Genomic DNA, 24,854 nt, shown 5'->3' with positions numbered 1-24,854 from the left:
TACTTGTAGACCCGACAAGATGCATTAGACACGTAATAACCAACTGTACGTACAATATGATTTCACAGCCAACGTCAACGTCAAGACCAGTAGATGGCCAGTCACCAAACTGATGTAATTGGAGATAAACAATTGCTTCTATAGGTCCTGGTCTGTTTTAACTAATCTTACTGCACTCTGTAGATGTGTTAATAGTACCGAATTTACATTATCGATTAAGAGGGAACAGAGTCAGCTCACCTGTAAGTTGAATAGCAATCCACATACAAAGGAGAAAGCCACGCTTAATCCAGCTTCACACAGCGATCCAAGGCAGGTAAAACGTAGAAGTTTATTTCATATATTTAAAAGTTCATCAAAATCAGTTGAACACATCGGAGAACACAGAGCAAACACAGCATCAATGCCTACGTGTTTCGGTAAGAACCTTCATCATGGCATTACATTACATTATGAATGGTGAGAAATGAAAGGGAAAATTATTTATCTGAACAACCCAGAAAGAAAAAAGATGATCTTGTAGGCCATGTCCGGAACATGGCCACCATGGCTGCTTTGTCATGAAGTCAAAATATTTTTATTGTAAACCTGATGAAGGCTTCAATGCGAAACCGATACATGTTGTGAACCGAGATTGTACTGTAATATATAAACACAGATTCGGTTTAAAGTAGTGGCTTCCGTATCTGGAATTTTTTCCTGTTGCATGTTTACATTGGTTATAACTTGGGTTCCTCTCACTGGAAAACCGTCCCCGTTCTCTGCGTGTTCAACACGGTGGATAACAAAACTCTTTCTACATGTCATTACAAAGAGTTACATAACATGAGCTTCCATACTTGCTTTTAATATCATTCTTGCTATAAAAAAACCTTACTCAAATTTGTGCCCTTTTGTTCTTCCTTTCCAGGCTCCCTGGCTACATTGAGTCATCACGCTTACAACAGGGTGAATCGACTCTTCCTTTCCCATTTTTTTCCTGAATTATTTGGTCAAGTGAAAGCTTTTTCAATATGAAGGTGTAGTATATGGATGAAAATCAAAACTGTCATAAAAAAAGTCAGATTTTTGGTTCAAGTCATCAACGCAGAGTTTTTCCATGGATTCTCATGCAGGTTCATACTGATTGGATCCAGTGCCTTCAGCTCTATGGACAACTTATCAAATAGCTGTTGCAACATTTTGTGTTGATAACTTATGAACCATAAAAGATATTGCTGATCTGATGGTAGTCTAACTTTACTGTAATCACGCTTTGGATTAGCAAGGTGGTAAGATTTTAAGAGACTTTTGTTATATGAGACTTGATGCTTTTATTTATAGAAAAATACATTTATAATCAATTTCTTTATATATTATTCTTTTACATTATATTTCTATTCTTTCAGCCAGTATTCACACTTATTACTTCCACCTGCATGCACTGTAAAATGACTCTTTGTATGCAATTTATTTATTTATTTATTTTTAGTTTTGCTCTATTATGTGGATGGGGAATAAAATTTTAAAAGAAATATGGAGCAGTAGGAGCCGCCGACAACAAATTGAGGTCATAAACTTTCAGACACTGAACAGACAGAAAAAATTCCACTGTGGAGCAGATAACAAATTAAGCAGGGAGCGTATGGTTTAATATTCAACCCAAACACTGTCCCAGTGGTACCAGGACCAGTAATGCTATCTGCAAGCTACATTCCTTGTAGACTTCATAAGATACATTCTTACAGATAATTGGTTACCCACATGTCTTCCAGGTCTGAGCAACAAAGAATATTCACTGTATGGATTTCATTGGTTTGTGATATAAAAGCTCTGCGATTCAGGCAACCCTTAAAACTAAGAAACATAGTTGGTGAGTTTGGCTGAATCAGCTCTGTAACGGAATGCAGGAAGTTGGGATACAGGAAGCTGGTGGGCGGGTCCAGGATTTCCTGTTCATTCCCAGCTGCCTCTTCCCTCTCCTCCTTTACCACTGCTGCTTCTGCTCCAGCCCAGACCCTTGCAGACCAGTGCTCCTCCTCCTTATGGCCCATGCCATACTTCAGCCTCATATTATTTTTCCTATGAATGTTTGTGTTTTTACTGTGCTGGATGTTCTTTTTATTATAGACATGAAGTTATGGGAATTTATTAAACTCATATATTTGCCTTACACACTATAATAATAATAATCCCTATATATATATATATGTATAGCACACACAGAATTTGCCAAATTGATCCCTGTCCCCAATGGGGCTCCCAATGTAATCAACCTACCAGTATGTTTTGGAGTGTGGGAGGAAACCCACGCAAACACAGAGAGAACATGCAAACTCTTTGAAGGTGTTGACCCTGGGACTTGAACCAAGGTCCCCAGCGTTGCAAGCTGGTAATGCTAACCACTGAGCCACCATGCCGCCCTAATCAATTAGAGTGCAATGAGGATCCCTAAATTCATGGCAGTAAACAGAAATAGCAACAGTCCAGGTTACTTTTTTATCTGCTCTCAAAGCATCATGGGAGGTCAGGGACAAAAGGTTTCATTTTTGCATCACTAGCCAGACCTCCACACCCAGAACTCAGAGTGAACTGCAGCCAGCGGTTTCAGAAAAATGGGCTGAAAATAGAAAATGTTCTAGGAAGAACCAGAATGAATGCAACAGGTAAACCTACATTGATAGACACACACAACTTTATATTTCTACTGAAACCCAAGAGTCCTTTCATTGTATGAAATACAGATTATATTGAATCTTTTTCCACAAAAAAACTATATATCAATCTGCTAAACTGCTCCTGCAGATAGGACACTATGTACAACCTGTTAACTTCTTCTGCTCTATAACGTGCTGCCTGCAGAAAGTACACTATGTACAATCTGCTCAGCTCCTCCTCCTCTATAATACACTGTCTGCAAATAGGACACTATTTACAATCTGCTCAAGTCCTCCTGCTCTATAACATGCTGCTTGCAGACAGGACACAATTTTTACAATCTACTTAACTTCTCCCATTCTCCCTGCAGAAAAGACATTACGTACAATCCATTCAGCTCATCCTGCTCTATAACATGCTTCCTGCAGATAAAACACTACTGTATATACAGCCTAATCAGCTTCTCCTGCTCTATTATATGCTGCCTGTAGATAGGACACTATGTACAATCTGCTCAGCTCCTCCTGCTCCATAACATGCTGCCTGCAGATAGGACACTTTGTACAATTTTTATATACAATGACATGATGGCTTCCATCTCCACAGGATTCTCAGCTGATGGACATATTCATTATCATCCATTGTAAAGTATTTGACAGATCTATTGTTTTTCACTTGCTTGCATCAGGACTGTTAAGCCTATGCTAGTGATATGCAGCGTGTTATGTTATTGTAATTTTCTAAAGCAATAGAATCCTTAAGGAAAATAATGAATGTGTGAGTAAATGCTTAGCAAAAACACAAGTGATACATTACATTGGATGTTACTAGTCTTTGTTAAAGGAAATCTAGCATGATGATGAACCATGGGCTCATAGATCAATAGTCTCCTTCCTTCTAAAACCAACTTTTAAAATCATGCTAATGAGCCTGAGGGGCTACCCTAGCCCCTCTGTGATCTGGCTTTACAGGCTGTTACACTGTCTCCCCCTCTCCCTGCTTCTTCAGTATTTGTGCTGTGAACACTTCCTGCACAATGGGGTTCATTTACTAAGGGTCCGAACCGCGCACTTTCATCGGGTTCCCCGACGATTTCCGATTTGCGCCAAATTACCTCAGGATTTTGGCGCACGTGATCGGATTTTGGCGAATCGGCGCCAGCTTTCACGCGACAAAAATTGAGGGGCGTGACCGTCGGTCAACCCCACAGATTCGGAAAATCTGCAGAATTTAAAAAAAGAATTTGTGTCGCAAGATCAGCACTTACATGCACCGGGACGAAGAAGGTGAACTCCGACGGCCTCGGCGCAGCAGCGACAACTGGTGGATATCGGGCGCACGGACCTCAGCGAATCCCGGCAGAACCCGAATCAGCATCGGAGAATGCGCTGCTGGATCGCGGCTGGACAGGGTAAGTAAATGTGCCCCAATGAGTCTTGATCTACGAGTAAAGGTCCCTGGTGTATTGTGCTTCATTTTAATGCTACAACTTCCCTGTATAAGTGACTTACCTGGGAAGATAAAGATCAGATCTGTTATTGTGAAGAAATACCTGGACTTTTCCAAGTACATATCTGATACAGCCTGCAGAAGAAAACAGAAATGTTACATCGCATAATAACAAGTGGAACAGAGAAATGTATTATACACCACATACTTAAAATTAAGCAACAAAAAGCACCTGCGAATTGTATCTATTATGTCCCATTTAGTTTCAGCTGTACAGAGTGTCTTCATCTCTTCCAGCCACTCATAGAGGGCATTTTTATGGCTACATATAAAAGCTTTTATGCTGGGTATTATTAGTCTGCTTTTTCTTTTCTATTCTTTTTTATAGTTTACTTTGTGAATATCTCTAAACTGTTCCCTTCATTTCATGTATCTGTAAAATGAGGATTCAGAACTAATGGAAATAAAGCCCCGCATTGTACATATAATGCATTACCATTCATGACTTTTGAGCTTGACTTTGCCATTTGTAAAATGTTCTTTCTTTCTCTAAACTGCCTTGTGGTGACAGAGCAAGCTGAACTATTCTGTATCTTTTTTCATTCAATTTGAGTCTATTGTGAAAAGATATTTTTAGATATAATTTTAAAAAAAATGTTTTTTTGAAATGATTCAGTAACCATTCACTGGTTACAAGATAATAAACTATTTTCTGATTTACCTGTATTCTTAAATAACATCTTAAAAAGATGCTTAAAGCGAGTGTAATGATAAATCAGGACACAGGGTGGACATGCAGGACAGTGAGCCCTAAACTGAGCTCCCCAAAACTGTCACCTGCCTACTTGCCTCAGTGTACCCTAAGATGGTACGGGACAACTAGGAGCCGTTCCATCTCTATGGAAAGAAAAAATAATGCAATAAAATAGGGAGAAGAACTACAAAAGAACTACAATGTAGTAGTATTAAAATGCAGGTGCTCACCTTTTTATGGTTGTGTTATGTACCGGTCTTGTATGGTACAAGTCCGGCAAAGTAACTGGCAATGGAGTATCCCATCATTTTTAACTTTCATTAAGGGTAGAATTTCCATAACATTGGTAAAAACTCCTCTTGTTTTTATCTATATACAAAATCAATTCATCTACGAGAAGGAGCATCTCAAGTGATTTTTAAAGGGTCTATTACCCTAAAAAGCTATATGAAAAAGTGTGGACACACTTACTCACAAATAAACAACACAAAAGCAAGCCAAATGAATAGTCAATCTTTAATATTCCAAAGCGTGTACCGGGAAGTGGGAAAAAAAAATCCAAATACAGAGAAATTGGTGAAAAAACCCATTTTCGCCATTTTCTTGTAGGTTTGAATTTTACTGCTTTCAGTGTCTTCCCCAAATGACACATCTCCTTTATTCTTTGGGTTGGTATGATCATAGGGATACTAAATTTATATAGGTCTTATTGTGTTTTAATACATTAAAAACAATGATTGATTGATCCCATCATATACTGCGATACTTTACAGTACAGTATTTTACATGTGAAACTGTACAGCCTCGTGTCTCACAAAGAACCAAAGCTGTTATGGTGACAAATTATCTTTATATTTATATTATCTGCAATATGCTGCAAACACCCACCTTGTATGGAGAGTGCTGAGCCGGTGATTCATCTCCATACACCGGTACAGATATGTAACACCGTCAGTAAGGAGTTAACTGTTGCGGGAGCGGAGCTGAGCTGCAAAGAAAGTGTCCCAATACAGTCAGCAACATTAGCCACAGTTCACACTCACAAAAACACAGACGGAATGTCAGCACCTCCTAAGCCGCATTTTATGAACAGAAGATGATGCAGGCATGGATGTCACAGTGAGTCTACCAACAGTTTTGACTACACAAAGCTACAGTGTTAGATATTGGCCTTGAAAATCTGTGGAACCATTGCAGTTGAACTTTGATCGCATTTCTGTTCTTTGATCTCTACAATCATACTGTTCCTCAGCACCACTTCTTTGGTGTAATATCAGGCCAGAAATCTGCTACTGAGAGAGGAGAGGGTATGCTGTGAGATTTCAAAGAGGAGAGCGCTTTATTTTTAACAGTCCTACTGCTAATAACAAAACACAAAGGTAAATTCCATAGGTGTCTTGCGCTGCTACCTAAGAGTGTCAGTAGTCTTATCTTGGCAATGCTAATCAAAGACAGCATTGCCTGTACCACACCAAATGCCAGCTTATGTAAGATTTAACATGCGCATACACCTCCATCATCCATGTATGTTTGTTTTTTAGTGGATTATGGTTTTGTAAGAGAAAATGGGGCACGTTTGCTTACAAAGTCACTAGAGTTCACAGAAAGTACATTGTCCGTCTATAATGCTGCGCGCAGAGATTAACTAAGATTGTGCACCAGAAATCATGAATGTGTCGCTTTCCCACTCAGGTCCGACATAGTTCACCATCTTTTTTGTGGTGCATCTTTAACACAGGGTGTGCAACAAAATTTGAAAGATAACTACAGTGCTCTGCCCAAATCAGCCAGACCGTCTGAGGGCACACTCCCTAATTTGTGTTGCATGAAAGCCAGCGCAGCTGCGCCACAAAAAGGGTTGTGTGCGCCACAATCGCAGCGCACACACTACTTAAATACCTGTGCAAGCCGTTTTAGCCTAGAAGAACCTGCACAGTTCGACTAAAGTGCACAGGGCGCGGCCCTTAGTAAATGTGCCCCAATAAAGAATGAATGTCATGGTAGGTGGCTCTATACCGTGGGGCTATAACTTTAAATTACCATAATAATGGCTCTTCATGAGGACTGGTCCAAGAAGAAGAAACATTATTCTTACCACTCATGTCTAATGAGATACAATTAATGTGTAATACACATTGGCACAAACTAGGGACCCAATATATTTGAAGATGTGTAAATTTACTATACGTGTACAGTATTACTAAGTATTTAACTGGACATGAAGCCTATGTTTTTCTTATTTTTGTAGCTATTATTATACTTGCACGTGGAGACTCATTTCTGAGGTGTTTTGCTTTCATTTGTATAATTCATGATCAAGAATGTGAGAAGGATCTTCAATAAATATTGGCATATCCTGAAAATGGATGAGGATGCAATGGACACTATCCAAGTCTACGCATAAATAACCTGCTAGAGGAATAGGTACTTGAACACATTGCTATTCACCATACACTAAAACAACCTCGTATAAAATAGTATAACATGTACAAGTAAACAGCAAACAAATATCTCAGGAAGGAAAGATGGTCAAGTATCAATCATTAGCATTGCACTAAACCTTTGGTGAAAAGATTTTAGAAGAGTCTGAGAAATATTACCAAGTGTCCCTTAATAGTAAGCAGCTCAAGGGTGGGAAAAGAATTGATCAGACTGGTTTATAATAACTCCACATAACAAAAGATAGCAGATTATAGTTTCTGTCCCTCCAAATTCAGAAGAGTCTTGGTTACAAGGCTAGAAGCTTGGTGCCATTGCCTTAAAGTTTTATATTCGAGAGAACTAGAATCAGTGCAGTCATGTTTAATTTAATGTGATCAATTAAAAAAGAATTGAAAGTTATTGAGTTTGACATTCAGCATCTTTTTAGAGAGCTAAATTGTGTCAACAATGAATTAATAAATGGGTGTCACTATGCATAAATTCTCGAGTGGGGTAGCACTCCTTTTCAATAGGGGTGGCACCAATTGTGCTCTGTAAATATGTGTGTAAACATGTCTCATTAAAAATGGGAACATTCATATATTTCACGGTAGAATAACATGATTTTGCCAATACATCCAAAGAGGATCCAACATTTGCGATCTATTTTTTCTCCTTATGATGCCATTTCTCGAAGATATGACAAATTGATACAATGCAAAGTATTCTGTGCACAGCCTGTATAACTCTGTAAATTTGGTTCTACACAGTTAAATTGTGCACAAAGTGTCAATATTTTGTGTGGCAACCATTATTTTCCATCACTTCCCTAACTCTATTGGACACAGAGTTCACTAGAATTTCATTGGTTGCCACTAGGATCATCTTCAGATCCTCTATGTTTACATCACAGAACAGGTGGATGTTAAACACCCAGTGCTACTCCACCTTTCATTTGCGGATGCCCCACAGATGCTATTAGGTTTAGGGGTGGAGACACGCTTGGCAATCCCAGTAGCTTTACCCTCAGTTTTTTTAGCAGAGCTCTGGATGTCTTGGAGGAGTGTTTGATTGATATCATGTTGGAATACTTCCCTGGCACCCAGTTTGCAATGGGACAGAATCATACGTTGCTTCAGTATGTCAAAGTATGTCATATTTACATTGATGGATCCTTCAATGATCTGTATCTTCTTTTGCAAACCCAAACCATGACACTCCTACCACCATGCTTGACTGTAGGCAAGACACTCTTGTCTTTTTATTCTTCAACTGGGTACCACCACACGCTTGAACCATCTGAACAAGATAGGTTTATCTTGATTTCATCAGAAGGCAGAACTTGGTTCTACCATTTCATGACCTTAGTCTTCCTGTCTTCAGCAAAAATTTGGCTGCACTGTGCACTAAATATAACATCATTGGAGCTTGCACATGTATTTATGAAGTGTTGCAGTTTTGTATTGCGGTTGTAGTCTGTGTGACACTTAAGAACACTGTGCACGTAAAGGGGCTTGGTAGTGTTGAGTCGGAGTTTCCAACATTTATTACTGCAACTCACCACGATTGTGTCATGTGCTGCATAATGAAAGTTGCATCAGTGTCCACACTTTTCCTAGCAGTGCAGATTGTGCCAGATAATTGAACACTGTACACCATTATTGAATTATCTGGCGCAACCTGCACAGGAAGCCAATATGACAGGTATGATGGATATGAAGCTGATCATGTGCACTCATCTTCTTCGGTTGATCATGGTGAGGCCTGTTCTGAGTGCAGCCCATCTTGTTAAACCTCTATATGGTCTTGGTTGCAGTGCTGCTGATCACTTTCAGGGTTTTGACAATCTTGTTATAGCCTTGATCATCTGTATGTAGAGCAACAATTCTATTTTTAAGATCCTTTCTTGGATCTTGGACAGTTCTTTGCCATGAGGAGCCATGTTGAACTTTCAGTAATGAGTATGAGAGAGCGTGAGAACCATAAAAAAACATTTAGCACCCTTTCTCCCAATTCACAATTGAGACCTTGTGACACCAACAGGTCATATGACACCCGGGAGTGGCCACTTTTACTTTGGGGGGGTACCCACTTTTGTGTCCAGCTGCTTAGACATTAACGGCTATGTGTTGAGTTATTTTGAGGGCAAAGCAAAGTTCACTGACTGTTACATTGTATTAAAGTGTCTAATTAAAACACACAATAAAATATTGCCACAAATGTGAGGGTCACACTCATATGTATACTATATATAATTAAATACACATATATATTCTTTAATGTATTTTAGTTATTGCCATTTACATGTGATGGGTGTTTTTTTGTCCCAGTTTTTGATATTTATAGAAATAATAATGTGCCCTTATCCAGACACATTCATGTGCTCCATTATGTGAGGATGTCAGAAGATACATCGGATTGTCATTCTCTATCGGGAATCTGGATGGATCTATAAGCTCTAATCTATATCTGTTTTCAATGAATAAATGACATTTAGACTTTTTAGCTGAGACATTTATTCCTGCCTATTATTTATGTTGTGATGAAATTTAAAAAAAATCCTCTTGTGACTGTACCTTCTGAGGGCACAGAACTCTTAGAACTCACTTTATATCTGTCATTCGTCTTTTTCCGAGACACAGACTCTTTAAGCAGTCTATTTATGTGTTTTGCAATGTGCCCTTAGGTTTTATTGATTTACTTTTGCCTTTACACGAAGATATCTTAGCATGGGTACACAGTGTCTGTTAGTGACAGACAATGGAGTGTTTCTATGGTGACCTTCTGTTTCTATTTAGTATCTTTTACTTAGTATCTAGCTGGAACCGTATATTTTATCTGTTGTTTGGGTCCACAAACTTATACATATATTTGAGCCAGTTTAACCATCAGCATTGGTATCCAGGTGATTTCACCATTGTACAATTTTTTCCTGTGATGTAAAATTATGATGTATTTTTTTTTCCTCTTAGGAAATCACTTTTTAATCCAAGAATCAACATAGTAGATTTCCTTTTTTAAAATCAAAGATGATAAATCAGGGACACTTATAGATTTAGGTACTGTGATTATGGTAGTCTTCTAATATTTGTTATCCATTGTCTCCTTCGTTCTAAAATCAACTTTTAATATTATGCTATAGATAGAAGGGCTCTGGGGGTGTAACCAGATCATCTACATGATGTAGCTTCACAGGCTGTTACATTGTATCCCAACTGCTTGCTCTGTACTTCCTCTGCCTAAAGTAATCTCACTGCAGCAGAAGAAGTTTCAGCACACAGCAGATAGGATGAAGTTCTCCTACTTAGTTTAATAGCCTATGAAGCTACAGCATGGAGGAGCTCTAGTAATGCTCACCCTACCATAGCTCTTTTGGCTCATTAGCACTATTTTAAAAGTTGATTTTAGAAGAAAGGAGGCCATGGATAAAAAATATAAGATGACCACAATCACGGAGCATGGATCTATGAGTAAGTGACCCTGGTTTATGATGCTTGATTTTGATGGTAGATTTCCTTTAAATAAAAGTTATTCAGAGATTATTCCACTGTCTGGACCTCTGGTGATCAACTACAATTGGCAACAATGCAGTAGCACCAGAGGTTAAAGGAAGAATTAAATGGTATCTGTCACTGGAGCTCCTGTGACCCATATTCCAGGTAGCAGGCACACCCGTGTGCATCCCATTGTCCCACCGGAGCCAGTCTGCAGCCTCACTTACCTTCCCTGGCTCCAGAGGCGGTCCCCGTGCTTCGAGGCACGTGTCCCCGCCTCCTAGTGCACGCAGGCTCCGTAAGATTTAAAGGGCCAGCACAGATAATTGGCGATGGCCGAACGCCTGCCCTGATAAATTGCCAGGCCCATCCTGTCTCCCCTGCCAGATCTTTGTGCCTTGTGCCTTAGGAAAACCTTGTTCCCCATGTCCTGTGCGTTTATAGTGATTTCCCGTTGTGACCTCGATTCCGTTCCTGACTCTGATCCCTTGCTGTCTGTCCTGACCTCCTAACTGTCCCGACTCTGTCTTTACCTCACGATTCTGCACCTCCCATTGGCCACCACCGTGGACAAAGTTGTGCCGGTGAAGTTCAACACGCTTTGCAGCGGGCTCTGGTGAATACCGGGCACCACTCCCAGGTGTTGGCTTACGTCATCGTCCATGGTGGTTCAGTGGGTCCACTACCCCTGAATCCTGACAGTATCCTTTAAAGTAAATGCTGTGTAAACTATGAATTAGGCCCCAATCCTCCAGAAAAAACAAAATAGCTTAGACGGAACTTCTGCATTTAAAAGAAAAATCCATGGAAAATGAGGTTTCTATACCAAACAGCATCTTAAAGTTTCCTAACATATAAAAAGTATCCATACAAATAGTATACGCACTCACAGTTAAGTGCACATCAGTCAATTACATTTTAATCTCTCTCTATATTTTCCTGGAGCATAAAATACCTTGTTAAATATAGGCTGTATTTTACAACTGACTACCATAAACCAAATGCCTCGACTTAAAAAAAATCTAGGTTTTATGCAATGCTGTGTTCTGAGTTATTCAGATTATTTTTTATAACCATTTTTATAACTTCGCCATGAAAATGATGAATTTAATAATCCTAAAATAAGACATAAAAGTGCAGGTAAGCTTTTTTTCTGGACTACAAAGTTTTATGCAATCGTGGTCTGCAAACTTTTATGAAATTTAAAAAAAAAAAAGTTTTAAAAGACAGAATATATAAAGATATCGTCAGAATCATCAGAATGTGTAAGAAAAAAAAAGTTTCCAGACTCTTCTACTCGACTTGACTAAGACTTGAGTAAGATTTTTTATTAATTCCATTAGCCAAAAGATTAAGCTGTATCACGTTCGTTATGTTCATCTCCATAGGCATTTTCTTACCTAGACAGTAAGAAGAGGATGCAGCAGCCAGCAATCAAGGAAACTTTTCTTGTAAAAGTTGGCTATATGGTATAGAGCCTCTAAATAATACATTAGAGACAGTCCCTGTCTTAAGGAGAACCTGTCGCCAGAGATTACCCCCACAAACCACACACACACACAGTACTTTTTGGGGCTCCTTCGTATTGGGGACAGTGATCTGGTTACATAATTTGGGACCAGATCATTGCCTCCATAGACCACTATGGCTCTTTGCAACAATGCGGTGAGCACACGGTGCATCAACGCACCATGACCGAGTCACACAGCCGCTTGTCTGCCAATGGAGGAGAGGGGGGAAGAGCATCCCAGGCGAGCACACAGCCCTGAAAATAAAGCCTTAGATGTCTTTATACATGTTTCATTGATGCCTCTATCCATAGTACTAGAGCAGCGATGGCGAAACTTTTAGAGACCGAGTGCCCAAATTACAAGACCCACTTATTTATCGCAAAGTGCCAACATAGAAATTTATTTTATGATTTATACTCCCTGCTCTGTCACAGCTTTCATTAATACCAGCACCTGAGGACACCAATAAAGCAGAAAATAGAAGAAATTTGGATGATCATTGTAGTTTCCCTCCAGGGTCCCATTAACAGGAAGAACTGTCAGGGCTGGAGCAGGAGCTACAATGATAATCCAGATCTGTCCACACATTCCCACTCCTCCAGTAGTCCCAGGTAGCACTGTCACTTTAATATAGCTCTGTGGACAGCAAGTCCTGGGCTGTCTGGGACTGCTGGAAGATACCTGGAGACCTCTCTGGTGATGGCCTGGGTTCCCACAGAAAGGGCTCCGAGTGCCACCTCTGGGACCAGTGCCATAGGTTAGCCACCACTGTACTAGAGTATTGTTTATTGATGTCCTATGTTCCAGTCATGGAGGCGGGGAGCTGCAGTAACAGTCTGTATACCCCACCTCCTCACTGACACTGATAAACCTAGCTCTTCTCATTAATGAGAGAGACATGTGAATCTCTGAAGCTGATTCCTGAAGGCAGCATGAGATTGATTTATCTTTGCATAGGCAGGTTTCTCTCAGCCCCAACCTTTCTGTCAGAGTAGTTAACATTGTAGCAGTGCTGAGTCACTATGTGTGTGTTTCTCTCGCTCTCAGTATTCCAGCAAGGGATTGTGTACAACTTCCTAATGCCCCTGAATGTAAAAAGTAAAGTGAGCTGTATATGTCTCTATATTGAGTTGAATATTGACTGACCAACACTAAGTACTAATTCCATACAGCAGCATGTTTGTCTGTCAATCATAAACAAAGAGCCAGTGTGTTCCAGGAGCTGTTGTGGGAGAAAGGGCACCTTAGGATCAAAAAGGGCACCCTAGGATCAAAATTGAAACTATATAGAGGGCCAAAGATAGTGGATTAGCAGCCTATAGATTAGGAAGACTAACGGTTTGAGATGCCCAACTTTGGTTTTACTATCTATGGTCTGGTCAAAGATAGAATGGGAATAGTTGGGTAGTTACAAGACATTGTTAACCTACCGCATGCACAGTTTTATAAATTTCTTCAATTAAGGCATGCATATGAAAAGTCAATCAGAGATGGAATTATTCAGACCTCAAGTCATTGTGTATTAAAACTGGCAGTGGGAGTGTGGTGAATAGGGGAATTATTTCTAATATCTGTTCTATTCTCTTGGAGGAATATTTGAAAGTGGACATATGGGAAATCTTGGACTCCCAGTGGGAAGCAGTCCTGGAGGGGATACCACTACCATCTCCGTCAGAGGCCCAGCGATTATCCCAAATACATTTCCTGCATAGGGTATATAAGACAAGTAGTTTGTTCCATAAAATGGGAATACGTTCTGACTCTTGTTGTCATGTTCGGTGCAAAAAGCAAAATTACTACATATGATGTGGGAATGTAGGGAGTTAGGAGAATTCTGAAAACAAGGTATTGCACCTAATCCATAGAGTACTGTCAGTGGATCTTGCCTGATAGGTCTGATTGACACAGATGCCATAGAAGGAGTTACTTTGCTATGTACACAAAAATTACTATATTTGGAGCGCAAGTCTATAGCGGCCTGCCCAGGCCTCGGCACCAACTGTGAAGGTGTCAGTAAGATTATCAGGTTGGAATAGGGAGTATACTTAAAATTAAAATGTCCCCAAAAATTTGAAAAGCTGTGGCTGAGGTGGCTGGATATGGCGGGGTTTCCAAGTAGATCACTGGTGGATTTACGAGGAAGTCCTTATTACCAAATAATGAAGTTAAGAGCATAAAGACAGGAACTTTATCATTTCATGTTTCTCTCAAGATAGTCATGTTGAGATTGTGTGGTAATACGCATGTCTCTTACTTTCTAGATACGATCTGTACAGATTTAAAAACTGGTCCTTGTATAAGGACAAAAATCGTACTCCTATCTGTCTGCTGCAGGAAAGAGGTAGGCTGATTGGGATGCTTCTGTACTGTTCTGTATATTTTTGTTGCTGTTCTCTTTCTTGTGTAACTGAATGTGAATGAAAAATTTGTTAAAAAAAACACAATGAAAATGTTCTGATCAAAAAAATAAACAGAGAGACAGGGAAGTGCAGTGATATATTTGCATATGCAGAACCCAATTATTATCACTAGAATCACATACAAGTTTACCAGTGTGATCTCTGATAAACTCTCTGGATGCTGGTAAAATACTGCACTTTAGCACCAGGCTTCAATGATCAGCTGTAAGGTGTCTGCAATTAAGTTTTATTGTTAATACGTGTTCCCATATCAACCAAAAAATATTTTAGCTGGAGTTACACTTACTATACAAATTTATAAAATAATATACAAATAAACTTAAAGGGAACCTGTCACCACAAATGCACATATACAGCCAGTGACAGGTTCCTATAGAGCCCTATTAACTACCTGACAACCTTCATTTAGATAAACATTGTTTTCTTCACATCCCATAGATCAATTTTATCTAATATTAGCTGGAATCAGAAGGGCGTGTCTTGCTTGGCCGACATCTCCCGTCTACTCCTCCCCATGCCTTATGCCTTCTTACAATTCAGCAGTCCATGTCATGTCATAACCAAGGTGATGTCATCAAAGGTCTTTAAATTTGCCAAACGTAATACATGTAAGTTTTTGATGACATGAAATCATAGCAGCCTCCATGAACTGCTACTCCTCTCCATCCTCTTTGGAGGCTGCTGTGATTTCATGTAATCACATACATACAGTACAGTGTACATACAGCAGAGCTGTCAGTCAAAATATGGGGGCGTAGTTCACAGTCATTGCTACTACATTGCAAGAGGCGGTAGGTGATAAACTAATGGAATAAAATCATTGACTATTTTCAGGGAAACAGGGCAGTACCAGTTGATCTGCATTTTATTTTGGGATAGAAAATAAGGAAGCTTTCCCTTTAGTATTTCTCCTTTTGTTCCACATTTTTTCCATTCTAATGTTCCGCAGTGCAGATTTATTTATAACTTTTTCATGTGGTTACAGTCCAACAGTGCATAGTATAGCCTACATAGCCCATTAACTCAGTCAGACTTCCATTAGTCCATCTCTTAGATACATTCCATAGAGCCTAATATAACCTACATTTCCCATTTACTTAGACTTACATCAACAAGAGTTAATATGTGTTATTCATCTATTTTTGTCAAATTACACACAGTACAGACACTGACAGGTCTCTATCCCACCTAACATACACCTTGTCAAGACAAGGAAGATGTGTGAGTGCTGAGCTTCACACAACATCTGTTCCTGCCTACTTGTTGGTCCTACACTAAATGCTGGCAACAACTGTATGGGTGTCCCTACCCTGGATAAATGCTCTGTATAGAGAGACAAAGAAACAAACACAAGAGAACAAGGCACAATCTAACAAAGCAAGTTAAAACCAACATGGTGCATAGACACAAAATATTAAGGTTGAAGAGTAGTCAAGGCACCATCAATTACAGCAGAATATCTCAGAAAAACGCAAGGGAGCCAGTAAAACAATAACAGGCACATGTCTAAAATCTGCCAAGTATATATGGAGTGAGCTGGACCATCTTGTTAAAGAGGTAAAGAACAAGAAATAAACAAGACTCAATACGAAATTAGACAGTAAAATGGATACATTTTTTGCATTCTCCAGGGGCTTTAGTAAAGTCTAAGAATGCTGCGGATGCAGCAGAAGGGGGAGGTAAAAAGATAGTGGGTCCCCAATGAAGTAGGACAAAGGAAAATGTATCACTATCAGAATAAATTCTAAAAGGCATAAAATAGTAATGATGCCGTGGAACATATAGAACCCCCAAGAGGATCCCTAGAGAGGAATTTGTGATTGTACCTTGATTTGCTTAAAGGTGGATAAAGATCAGTTTATAATAAATATGCATAATGTACAGTGCCGCAATGCCCTGCACAGCTTTCAAATCCTATAAAGCCCTGTAAGTGGATGTTCTCTTCCTGCAATAGTTGCACTTCCCTAGATCCTCTTGTTCTAAATATATGTCTGCTAATCATCCTACTGTATTTTCTTTTCAGCACTGGCCACGGAGAAGAAGAGAAGAAGAGAAGAATGGGCATCTTCATGTCAAAGGGTGTGGCATTTGTTTACCATACAACGATAGTGGATTTGGAGGGTTGCTTAATTTTGGTTGGAGGCACCATCAATGAACATCTGGTATCTTTTCGCATTTACTATTAATAACCAATAATTCCGAACAGGTTCAGTTTTTCCATAGTATGTTTCAGAAACTGTTGGCTGTTGGAAAATCTAAGATGGTCCTGGACCAGGGCCGCATCTGCCATGAGGCGAGATGAAAATCTCGCTTCAGGCAGCAGAATGCGGGTCCCTGTAAAGGGCGACAAAATTCGTCTCTCTAAAGTGTGCGATTCAGGCGTCCATTAATGCCCGAATCGCCCACCAGCTAAATAAATCGCGCCTGTCTCTTTATGCGGAGACACGCAGCTGCGTCGCTCCGTTCTAAGCAGGGACACAGGCGTCATAACGTCATGCCGCCTGTGTCACTGTGCGGAGCCACGGCTCACAGAAGAGCCGCGTGAAGACGGAGCCGCGCCGAGGGAGCAGCTGCCTGCAGGTGAGTATGATTTTTATTATTTTTCATGTATTTAATTAATTAAATGTGGCTAATAATTAATACTGGGGGGTGGGGAGGGCGCTATATATATCATATGGGGCCAGAATTATTTTATACTGGGGGGGGGGATAATGGAATGCTATGTATTTTATTTGGGGCTATAATTATTTTATACTGGGGGGGGATGCTATATATATTTATATGATTTGGGGCTATACCGTAATTATTTTATACTGGGGGGAATGCTATATATATATATTATCTGGGGCTATGATTATTTTATACTGGGTGGATGCTATAGATATTATTTGGGGCTATAATTATTTTATACTAGGGGGGTGGTGTATATATTATATGGGGCCATAATTATTTTATACTAGGGGGGGGACGCTATATATATTATTTGGGGCTATAATTATTTTATACTGGGGGGGATGCTATAGATATTATTTGGGGCTATAATTATTTTATACTGGGGGGGACGCTATATATATTATTTGGGGCTATAATTATTTTATACTGGGGGGGGATGCTATAGATATTATTTGGGGCTATAATTATTTTATACTGGGGGGATGCTATAGATATTATTTGGGGCTATAATTATTTTATACTGGGGGGGCGCTATAGATATTATTTGGGGCTATAATTATTTTATACTAGGGGGGTGCTGTATATATTATATGGGGCCATAATTATTTTATACTAGGGGGGGGGGACGCTATATATATTATTTGGGGCTATAATTATTTTATACTGGGGGGGATGCTATAGATATTATTTGGGGCTATAATTATTTTATACTGGGGGGACGCTATATATATTATTTGGGGCTATAATTATTTTATACTGGGGGGGATGCTATAGATATTATTTGGGGCTATAATTATTTTATACTGGGGGGGATGCTATAGATATTATTTGGGGCTATAATTATTTTATACTGGGGGGGCGCTATAGATATTATTTGGGGCTATAATTATTTTATACTGGGGGGATGCTATAGATATTATTTGGGGCTATAATTATTTTATACTGGGGGGGGATGCTATAGATATTATTTGGGGCTATAATTATTTTATACTGGGGGGGGGATGCTATAGATATTATATGGGGCCAGAATCATTTTATACTGGGGGGTGCTGTATATATTATATATCACTATATCACTAAGCTGGGGGGATGTATATGGGATACAGTATATTACTAAGCTGGGGGGGCTGTATATTGGGTACAGTATATTACTTAGCTGCAGTGGCTGTATATGGGATACAGTATATTACTAAGCTGGGAGGGGACTGTATATGTGTGGCAAGATTTCATCCCTATATAATGAAGGGATGTGTTATATGTGGGGTAGCGTGCGGTCAGTTGTGTTGTGAGGGGTATATATTATTTAGGAGCACAGTGTTGTTATCCAGGAGACTTTATACCGTAAGTGACTGTGGTATTTTTAGGGACGCCGGGTGGAGATGCTGCATGGAGCTGAAGATATCCGGCTGTGAACTCAGCTGTGATACGTCATGGATTGGAGAACCCGGAATAAAGTCCTCCTGATGGAAGAGATTGTCATCTAGAAGGTACTAGATGCCACTAATGCCTCTCAGATCCTGTAGTCAGTCACACAGTGTCAGGGAGCTGTCTGTAGGGTTGTAAATTGTTAGTAAAGTTTAAGGATTTACTTAACAGGGAGCGGGCAGCATTTTAATATTCGCCTCAGGCAGCAAATATGCTAGAATCGGCCCTGTCCTGGACCATACAATGGACAAATCCACCCACCATTCTACCTTCATCCTCCCTCTCAGCCTGGAAGTAATTTTGCCACACTTTAAAATCTCATATCTTAGTAGATGCCTGGAGATTCTATTATCCCTCAAGATTTGACTTATTACTCTGCATGACACCGTACTTATTCCCGTATTGACCATCTTTTGGTAACCTTTGGTAGTCTCCAAAGATAGAAAGGCTAATATTATCCCTGTCCCATGGTCTGGCTATGACCCTGTGTTGGTATACATGGATCCAATGTGGTTTAGATCTCCACATTTCCTTTGGTGGCTAAATGAAATTGCAGTGACTAATCCTGATGCAATACCTCTTCTGCCTCACAATGGGAAGCGCACAAGATAGTTATTAAGGGGAGACTTATGGAAATGGCCTTGAGATACAAAAACAGAAAGTTGCCTTAATACAGAGTAAAGAAAGGGCATATGTGGAGCTAATCCAAAGCTAACCCTACTCTGGATTTAAAAGTTGAGATTGAGGTAGCGAGAACTGAGATGAATCTATGCCTTACTGCTTCTGTGGAAAGGAGCTTGCAGTTGTTGCAATTTTTCTCCCATTGAGATAAAGCAGGGATTCTCTTAGACAAGAACCTAAACCCTGCCACGATCATACACTGTGCCTAGATTACAACTCCCTTCTGGATCTCTATCGCAACACCCTGAGATATGGTCTCAGAGTTTTCTAGGTTAAATTAGTAGTAGAAGTTTTGATGCCTCCAAAGCCTTGGACAACTGTGTCTTTCTCCCTGTTTGGTCAGAGAACCATGCAGGCTCTGATTTCTGTCATACCTATGCACGATAAAGACCACTCTTGGTGTCCTATCTCATTTATCAATGTTAATATGAAAGTACTGAAAAAAATCATGTCCTCCAGTATTAATTCCTTTATTGAACAATACATACACCCAGCTCAGGTGGTTTTAATTCCTGGCTGCTAAACGGGCAATCAAACTTGTTGATTGATTTAGCTAATTTCTCTAGCTCATTTTGGGTGGATGGGGGTCCGAGAGCTATCGTTTTGTGCTTATTGTTTGACAAGCATAAAGCGTTTAATTTCCTAGAATGGAATTATTTATTATATACCCTTAGCAAATGGGGTTAAGGTGGCAGTTTATGTCCAGACTCCCAACCCTTCTTGATCTCAAGAGATACACAACAGGGTTGTCCCCTATCCTCCATACTCATTATTCTAAAAATTGAGCCATTGGCCCACTTGATCAAGATGGATGATAATATTAAAAGCCTAGTGGTATGAAGGGTAACACATAAGTGTGTGCTTTATGATGACGACTTTATTATTATATTATTGACACTTTCTTCCCATCTCACTTCTTTTACCAATTTATATCAAACTTTCAGTGAGTTCTCATTCATTTCGGGCGTAGGGGTGAATGATGACACACCCTTGGCTTTGACTTCATCGATTGACACCCTTTCTTATATAATTACAAATGACTGTTACATAGGTTGAGATGGGATATGAATCGGTAGGGGACCCTGAGCCTGTCATGGATGGGCTGATTGTGGCCGTGAAATTGACCCTTTTTCCCCAATTGCTGTGTTGTTTTTGAATGGTTCCCATTGATGTACCCTTTTCATGCTTGAAGTCCTTACAGAGAGACATCAACACATGTATTTGGGGCCCTAGCAGAGCGATGCAAGAGGACTGGGGGTACTGAATATACTTAAATATTATTACACCTCTAGGTTAGTGGCTTGGTTGGTTGGCTTGTATAGAAAAGTGGTTCTACTCCAGTATTAAACAATATGCTTTTTCCCAGGTGCCCCTTGATGCTCTGCCACTCTAAGGAGAGGCAGCTGCTTTTTTCGCAAGATATTCCACCATCCCAACCTTTTTGTTGAACCCAATATGCATAAGACCAGTTAGAAAGTATATAAGCCCAGAAAACACCTTAGCTTGGTTTCAAATCTTCTAGACAAATAAGACATCTGCCCTAAAATCTATGACTGTTCTGCCGTAGAATGATTTATGGATTTGGGGAGGAGAATAATCAATCCCCATCTCCCCCCATTAGATCTTGGCTGAAAACCGCAGGTTCTACAAAATGAAGACTCTTATTTCTGGACTCTTAGAACCGGCGGCTTGCATTCTTTGTGCTGGAAGAGCTGGAAAGATTTACAATCACATTTGAATTCACTGGAATGCAATTTAGAAGACAAAGTGTGAAAGTGGTTGGACAGTGCCAGATTAAAGCAATTTTTCAAGGCCAGAAAAGACTGAGGAATTTGTAGAACTTTTCTTTCATTGCATAATTTATAATGGTTTAAAAAGATAGACTTTAGAATCCTTCATTAAGTGGTGAATAGGCTTACCTGAGATGAGCAAACAATATGTTTCTATGCAAAAAGTAGAGCAATATTTTACTACAAATTTAACATTTGTCATATGATGGAAAATAAATAGTAATTCTGTTTTTGGATCCTAAGCTATTGCTCTGGAGAAACCATGAAAGTAACATATACTGATCAAAATATTATAAGAACCATATTTGAAATATTCATCCAAAAACAAGTTCAAGTATGAAAGCACCCTTTTAAATGGACAAGGAGGAATGTAGGAATGTAAATTGTAAAAGATTGTGGATTCTCCCAGATTAAGAACCTTATTCTATTCATGTACAACTCAATGTAAAGTAATATGTAACATATTGAATAAGATGATTGATAACCAGCACTGGACACAAAGTACCGAGCCATGCTGAACAAAATTAGTCCTAGCCAATGTTACATATATGATTAACTCTCCCACCCAAAATTATCACAGACAATGTACTACAGTACTTACATAAGAGACATAATCAAATACAGCCATAATAATATAAGAATTCATTAAAACATTAAAAGGGTTGGCCACTCATAAGTTTCCCACGTGCCTTTACTGCCTTCTTACCCTGAATGTTCACTTTTGTATTGTGTGCAGACTCTTTGTGATTCTTTGTTTACATGTGAGCTCTGATGAATAGAATAGTTCTTATTTCAGCAAATAAATGTTATTGTTGTGTAAAGAAAAAGTTATACAATATTACAATATACTTTCTGTATCCATCAATAGTCCAGGGTCTTGGCTCAGCCGATCAATACACACAATATCAAAGAATGGCAGTACTCTGAAATGAAAGATGAAAAAGAATAAAGTGCTTTTACTCCAAAACATACTGGTAGGTTTATTACATTGTGAGCCCTATTGGGGACAGGGACTGATTTGGCAATATTTGTGCATCGCGGCGTAATCTGTGTGTGCTATATAAATAAAGAATTATCATTATTATTCATTATTAATGTGCCCATGCAATGTTTAAGCTCCAAGAAACCAGAGCCTTTCTCAAGCAAAGGTATAAGTGAATATTGTGTGTATAGTGTATTCTCCTTCTGAATACAGTGTAAATTAATCACCCTCATTCACAAAGCTCTGGATAATGTTCCACCTCCCTTCCTCTTCTCTGTCGTGCTCTTCAATCTGCCAGTGATGTTAGATTTATCTCTACCTTTATTTGAACCTCTCACTCACCTCTGCAGGATTTCTCCTGAGCTGAACCAATTCTCTGGAATGTCCTTCCCTGGACAATTAGACTAATACCCAAACTCAAAAGTTAAAAACCATCTCTTTAGGCAAAGCCTATCATACTTGCTAACTTAAATTCCAACTTCCTTTTTACCAATTCCATGCTATGTCCTCCTCCAATCTGTTATCTGGCAAACACCAGATATATACTAAACTCCAGGCTCCCTTATAAAGAATGGCTTATACAATCTCTTATACCTCTTGTGTCACCCCCTCATCCTCATAAACTGTAAGCTCTTGTGTCACCCCTTCATCCTCATAGACTGTAAGCTCTTGTGTCACCCCCTCATCCTCATAGACTGTAAGCTCTTGTGTCACCCCCTCATCCTCATAGACTGTAAACTCTTGTGTCACCCCTCCATCCTCACAGACTGTATGCTCTTATGGCCCCCCTCATCCTCATAGACTGTAAGCTCTTGTGAGCGGGACCCTGACTCCTATCGTCCCATACTCGTTTGTACTCATGTTCCCAATGATTTGTAAAGTGCTACAGCAGAGGTCCCCAACCGACGGTCCGCGGACCAGGACCGGACCATTGGAGTTCATCAGCCGGTCCGCGCAGGGGCGGCACCGGCCAGCACCGAGCTCTCGCACCGGACGGGACCACGTTGCAGCCCTCTGTGCTACAGAATATGATGGTGCTTTACAAGTAAAGATTATTATTATTATTAAACAAGCCTGGTCCCAAGTTTCATACACCTGCTGTGAGTAAAGCATGTAGTGCACAATGGTAACTCATACTGCAGGTTTACCCCATGGATTGGAACCATTGCAGCACAAAGCTGTAGTTGACCACCATTGCACTCCCCCATTTACAACTGTTTTTTTGGTGGGAGTTTTAACAAAGCTGCTCACCTTCTATTATGGAAATTGAACAGTGGAGCTGCCCCATGTGGATGTACCTTTAGGGAGAAATTCTTAGTTTTGGTTGAAGCAGAATAATAATTAAGACTATACAAAGCGGTGTAATCTTTTTAGAATTTCATTTGTGCAAAACCAGAAAGCTGAGCGGAGAACTAATCATATGGATTGTCTCATACGAAATCACTGATTGCAGCAAATATAAAAAAAATATTTTGGACTAATTTTCTCTTATGATACATTTTGAATACTTATATATAACTATTGATACGATCCAGAACAATTGACAATCATAACCCCCTTATGTCCCATTCATGCTGGCTTACAGATATATAGCCGTACTAACCATCAAATCAATTTGTTATTTTCATGGAAGGCACCTGATAACCTTCCATTATTTCTATTATATTTAAGTACTCCTAATTTTGTCCCCTTTCACAGAGAGCTATTTTCATAATGAATGTTTTTTCCAGTGCTGCTGAGGTTTGATTTATAATTAAGATAACAGATGTGATTATCCAGGTCTTCATTGATATTACAGATCTGCTCCTAATAAGAACATAATGGCAAAAGTTTAATGCTGGATGTCATTTTCTAATATGACTCACTATCCAATTATCTTGTTTTGATTAATTGCTTCATCTTGATCTGAATAAGCAATAAATAGATGTCCAATTTCTGTTCAAAGTTTAAAGAAGAAACATTGGAAATCCTCTTTCACTGGAAATTATATTAAGTCATTTTAAAGCAAAGGGAAATTGACCGATACGCTAATTGATCCCACCCAAATAGTTTGTAATAGAAACATAATCTACATGTGATTCATGTTATAACTAGAGATGAGCGAGTATACTCATCCAAGCTTGATGCTCGTTCGAGTATTAAGGTACTCGAAACGGCTCGTTGCTCGGACGAGTATTTCCCCTGCTTGAGATCGAGCATTTAATTAAAAAAAACACAGTGAAGAACAATGAAGAATAGAATAAAAACAGTGAACACAGGATCATTTAAGTGAAAAAGACAGTGAAGAACACAGTGAAGAATAGATTACAGATGTTCGGCACATCTGCTTACTTGTCGGAAGATACGCGCGGAACGGCAGCAGGGAGACATCAAGCAGCAGGGAGACATCAAGCAGCACGGGGAGACATCGGGCAGCACGGGGGAGACATCGGGCAGCACGGGGGAGACATCGGGCAGCACGGGGGAGACATCGGGCAGCACGGGGGAGACATCGGGCAGCACGGGGGAGACATCGGGCAGCACGGGGGAGACATCGGGCAGCACGGGGGAGACATCGGGCAGCGCGGGGAGACATCGGGCAGCACGGGGGAGACATCGGGCAGCACGGGGGAGACAT

At 39.7% G+C, this 24,854-nt stretch overlaps 1 long non-coding RNA gene across 8 annotated transcripts in view; it reads right to left on the bottom strand.

The window, feature by feature from the left end:
• Positions 1-24,854, bottom strand: part of LOC140120065 (uncharacterized) — a 118,329-nt gene that overhangs the window by 25,526 nt on the left and 67,949 nt on the right. For 6 of the 8 annotated variants that reach the window (XR_011853495.1, XR_011853501.1, XR_011853507.1 and 3 more), the window contains exons 2-3: positions 5,729-5,828; positions 4,149-4,221 (exon numbers count right to left, since the gene is read on the bottom strand). This is a non-coding gene — a long non-coding RNA (uncharacterized lncRNA). Of the gene's footprint in view, positions 1-2,008; positions 2,600-3,910; positions 4,079-4,148; positions 4,222-5,728; positions 5,829-24,854 lie in introns of those variants that run through there. The other 2 variants (XR_011853536.1, XR_011853519.1) reach the window with 2 other exon arrangements.

Source organism: Engystomops pustulosus, chromosome 1 (assembly GCF_040894005.1).
Source record: "Engystomops pustulosus chromosome 1, aEngPut4.maternal, whole genome shotgun sequence".
Classification (NCBI taxonomy): domain Eukaryota; kingdom Metazoa; phylum Chordata; class Amphibia; order Anura; family Leptodactylidae; genus Engystomops; species Engystomops pustulosus.
This window is presented reverse-complemented; position numbering and strand designations above follow the sequence as displayed.